The following is a 5,296-nucleotide window of genomic DNA, read 5'->3' on the forward strand; positions in this document are numbered from 1 at the left end:
CTAAATGCTGGGGATACAAAAAAGTCCATGCCCTCAATTAGATCACTATCTAATGGGGAAGACCACACACCAAAAGGAAGCTGAAAAGTAAGGTGGGGACAAGGGGGCAGAAGGGTAATGACAGAGATGTCCAAGAATGTGACCAAGGAGAAAATTATGAGATGGCTCCCCTGGGTATCTCTTTAAAGGGAAGATCTGGGAGGGATCTAGGAGAAGATCTAGGAGGGAGATGACCTTTCATTTTCCTTTTGCTTCCATCTCTGTGTAAGTCATGTTCTTAACAATGTTTATTCTAGTAAATAAGCCATAATTGGATATCATGGTAGATACAGTCATAAACATATAGAATTTCAGAGCAGAGAGATAGCTGAGCCATCACAGTGGTCAGTCCTTTCCTTTAACAGAAAAAGCTGCAATTGAAGTCTTAACTGGCAGCATAGTGGATGGTTAGTTAGGTGGCACAGTGGATAAAGTGAATAAAGTGTGGGGCCTGAAGTTAGGAAGATTCATCTTCCTGAGTTCAAATCTGGTCTCAGACACTTCCTAACTGTGTGACCCTGGGTAAGTCACTTAATCCTGTTTGCCTCAGTTTCCTCATCTGTAAAATGAGCTGGAAAAGGAAATGGCAAACCATTCCAATATCTCTGCCAAGAAAACCCCAAATGGGGTAGCAAAAAAAGTTGAGCATGACTGAACAAAGGCAACAGAGTAGAGTACTAAGTTGGAAGTGAGGAAGGCCTATGTTTTAATTCTGCTTCAGACACTTAGTAGGTGTGTAACACTGGAGTTCCCTCTGAGATTATCTCTACTTTATCCAGTATGTCTTGTTTGTACCTAATTGTTTACATTTTGTTTCATTGATTAGATTGTAAGCTCCTTGAGAAGAGGGACTGTTTGTCTTTTTAAAATTTTATACACTTAGTATAATGCCTAGTATATAGTAGGTGCTTGATAAATGTTTGCCTTAATAAAGAATTGACTAAAGACAAGTTACAACTTTTAATATTAGTTTCCTTATCTGTAACATAGGGATAATAAGAGCATCTACCTCACAAGGTTGCTTAAAAATAACAGCTATTAATAATATCATCACTGTCATTATTTTCCTCCCTCATGTTCTTTTTTTTTGTGTATAGCAAAACCTTTATTTGATTTCTGGCAGCCTCTTATTTTTTGGCCTTTGGAGCAGCTGTTTTCTGGGCAGGTCTCTTCTGGGCAGCTCCCTTCTTGACTGGGGCCTTCTGGCCAGAGGCTTTCTGACCCTTCTGAGCCTTCTGGCCGGGGGCGGCCTTCTGACCCTCAGCCTTCTTCAAGGGGACCTTCTTGGGAGAGAATTTTGTGGCCAGCACCTCCTGGGCAGCTCCCTTTTTGGGAGACCCCTTCAGGGTGGATGCCTTCTGGAGCTTCTTTACTTCATGCTTGAAAATTCGATTTCTCATTTCTTGGCCTTCATGACTTTGTAATGGTCAAAATCTGTCATCTTAGCTTTCCTTTCTCTGGCTTCAATCTTCTTGGTCCTCTTGTGGCTTTCCATTTTGTATTGATCTTTTCTTTCTCCCAAGCAGCCCGGACATACTTCTGACGAGCACCGTGTGGGAACTTGAGCACGAAGTCTGTAAGTTGCATACATTTAAATGGCATGGCCTGCCTCCTCACACCACTGCATGGGCCATCAACCAAAGCCCTGTTCTGATCAATAACACCACAATAGCTACCAGCTTGCCGGCATGTGGCCCAAAGGAAATGTAGGCCACCTGGCCAATTTCCACCTTATAACCACAAACAAGAAAATATTCCCCTTTCCAATAGTGAACAACCTTAGTTTTCAAATAATGGTGTAAAGTAAAGAGTGTTGGATTTAGCATCAGCAGATAGGAGTTCAAATTCTGGCTTTGTCTTCTATTAACTGGTTGACCTTGGGCACATCACTTAATCAGTGTAGGTTAGTTTTCTCTTCTGTGGAAAGGGAGGATTGGGCTAGATAACCTTTAAGGTTCCTTCCACCTTTAAATTCAAGATCCTTTCTGTTCTGTTAGAACAAGATACTCTGTTTCAAGTGCCAACCATTGCTTAGTAAAATTATATACTCTTCCCCAAATGAATGATTTCCTAGAATTTTATAATTTCTAAAATAAATACATCCAGTTACAGCCGCAAAATGTCATTTCCTGGCAAAATGCTCAATTAGCCTCTGGATAGATCATTCGAACATGCCTCAGTACAGTGCAGTACAGAGCAAAGGATACTGTTTCTGGAGTCAGAGGCCCTGGGTTCAAATCCCACTTCTAATAATTACTCATATGCAACAACAGACAAATCTCCAGATCTCTCCGGGTCTCATTTTCCTTGTCCATTAAAAGAGGAGATTGGACAAGATGCCCTCTGACGTCCCTTCCACTTATAGATCTATAATTTTATGACCTAGGATATACAAAGGAAGCCACGGGACTGCGGAGCCAGGATCATTTACACAAAAGAATGAATGGTCTCTTAAATTAAGTTCTTAAAGTCCTAGCCTCTCCCAGAAGAGAAACGCAGGAGAAAGTCCTAACCCTTCGAAGTCCTGAATCATTAGTCTGTCTTCCTTGAAGACCCTGGAGAACTCTCAATCCAGGATTGAACGCTGGGTTGTCAGGAAACAACCATCACAATGAGTCTTCGAATTCAGTTGTAAAATAAAAAGGAGGTGAATGTAAAATAAAAAGGAGGTCTTCTTGAGACTTCTCCATTCTGTGATGGAATTTTGTTTGACCTCCATCTGATGAAGGAACCTGATACACAGTATTTAGGCCTGAGGGAGCACATGTAAAGCACACTGGCATCTAGAGACACTCTGATTTTGTACACATAAGCACTTCTACTTGAATATTACCATTTGATAAATGCCTAGGACACCTGGAACATTTCATTACCATCATAACGTTATGTATACATTAAATCTGATCTATGCTGTTTATACAGAATGCAAAAAACCTCATTCATAAAGCATTTCAGGCAAATAGAGAGCACAAATTGCATTTCAAGTGGGTAGTTTAGCAAGCCCTCATTTTGACATTTCATGGCTCTTGGTGTCCATTTCAACAGGAAAAAAATACACCTAGGGACATATTTCATGATAAACAGAAATAAGAATGAAGATCTGTGCTGGAGCAAGGGATGACTTTAAATGAATTGTGTTTACCGAAACCATTCTCCCTGAACAGATTAGAATTTGTATATCTTTATTAACTACATTCAATAAAGTACAGACTCTTTAGCCTGGCATTCAAAGCCCTCCTTGGTTACAGCTAAATCTTTTCCTTCTGGCCCATCTCACACTATTCCCCTTAATGCATCCTGTGATTCTTCCAAATAAAAATTCCTTGTGCCCTGAATAAATATCATGATTGCTTTTTTTTTTCTTCTCAGGTTTTTATCCTTTCCCTTAAACAGTTGCCTCTTCATGAAATGTCCTTCACCAGACCTAAAATTAGGGTGGGGTAACCAGTGCTCTGTCATTTTGTCTTTAATTTGGTATCCAGTTATTGGAAGTACTTTGTCAAATAGGGTACAGGAGTAAGATCTTTCTTTATCTTACGTTGCTATGGGATGAACCCTTCTGCCCTAAGTACGAAGAAGCTAGATGCTAGTGTCTCAGGGTTTCTACTCCAGTGAAATGTTTCCTGGCCACCCCTTTGTCAGCTGAGGACATATTTTGTGTCACTTGCTCTGAGTGCAAACATTTCCGGTCACAGCTCAGGCTTTCACCCCTTAGCGCTGACATGATTCTAGGTTTAGTCCTGCCAATCTCCCAATTCTCTTACCTTACTCAAGCCACTCATTTTCTGCAACTGTGTCTTTTCATCTGCAAATTGATGTGGTTGGGGAACTTATCTTGGCAGATCTTTCTAGTTTAAATATTTTTATAATTCTAAACCTTTTCTGGTTCCCACAGCCAGAAGCACTATCTTCCTTTTCTTGGTGTTGATTAACTAAAGGAAATGAAGGTTAGCCTGGAAAGGAGTAAACTTAAGGTGGTATTCATGATAGCTATTTATAAAAATATATTGATTTTGTTTTTAATTTATGGAATGAAACAAACACTTTCCTAACATAGCATAATTTTAAAAGATTATTGCACATGAAACTGCAAATTTATTATGAACAACTTGCCATTCCTTTTAACTATAAAATAAAGTTATCATGTAAATGTATTTTTTGATAGCTATTGAAGAGTAATTTTAGAAGATAGAATGATAGGTAATGGATAAAAATTGCAAAATAGAATTTTTTTTCTTGATGTCAAGGGGAAAAAAAGTTTTTTTAACAATTACAATTATACTAGAGCAGAGGAGCTGCCTTGAGATGTAGTGCATTCTCTCTTCACTAGAGTTTTTCAAAAGAAACCAGAAACATCACTTGCCAGATTTGTTGTAGATATAAGACCTATTCATGTCTTATTAGAATTAGAAGTCCTAGGGGCAGCTAGGTGGCGCAGTGGATAGAGCACTGACCCTAAAGTCAGGAGGACCTGTGTTCAAATCTGGCCTCAGACCAAACACTTGACACTTACTAGCTGTGTGACCCTGGGCAAGTCACTTAACCCCATTGCCAAAAAAAAAAAAAAAGAAAAAAGAATTACAAGTCCTTTGAGGGATATTCTATGGATACTTATAGCTCTTTAGTTATACCTCTCTTATAGCATATAACATAACTGCCCATGGTGATTGAGGATTTTGTTTAAACTTCCTAGAGACAGTGACTGTGACTTAATCTTTTTTGTACTACCTGTATCACCTCCCACAGAGCTTTTCCTGCCAAAGACACTAATAAATGTTTGATGGATAAATAAATGAATGTGTCACTCATTTAATTCTATGGACAATGCCTTCGCCACTGCTAGCAATGATGATTGCTTCCCTACCAGGGTTCTAAAATTCGCAATATTAAAGAAAAGTTTTGGCTCTGCTAAAGAAGATTGGGGGAGTTCTTTCAACCACATCTTATAAATAAATGTAGTCCATAATGCAGTCATTATATTTGTACCTGTCATCTCTTACTTAGTAGATCTAGGCACAAGGCTATGAATTATATTTACTGTATAAATCCATTTCATTGACCATTACACCTGAGAGTAAAATGTATTACTCGTGTCAGGCTAGGCATTTAAACATGGTGGAAAAGTTGAGCCAAAATGAACAATGAACGAAATTGTTTAACTATGTTTAACTAGTTCTAGTAGAACTAGAAGTTTAAAGCTGAAAAGTCATCCATAAAGAGGGCACCCCCACCCACCCAAGCAGCATTTGCCCACAGC

The 5,296-nt window shown here is 39.0% G+C and overlaps 1 pseudogene; it reads right to left on the reverse strand.

The window, feature by feature from the left end:
• Nucleotides 1–1,166: 1,166 nt before the first annotated feature.
• LOC114036140 lies at nucleotides 1,167–1,865 on the reverse strand (annotated as a pseudogene).
• Between the last annotated feature and the right edge of the window lie 3,431 nt (nucleotides 1,866–5,296).

The sequence above is a fragment of the Vombatus ursinus genome, unplaced genomic scaffold, assembly GCF_900497805.2.
Source record: "Vombatus ursinus unplaced genomic scaffold, bare-nosed wombat genome assembly UNPS02009770.1, whole genome shotgun sequence".
Lineage (NCBI taxonomy): Eukaryota > Metazoa > Chordata > Mammalia > Diprotodontia > Vombatidae > Vombatus > Vombatus ursinus.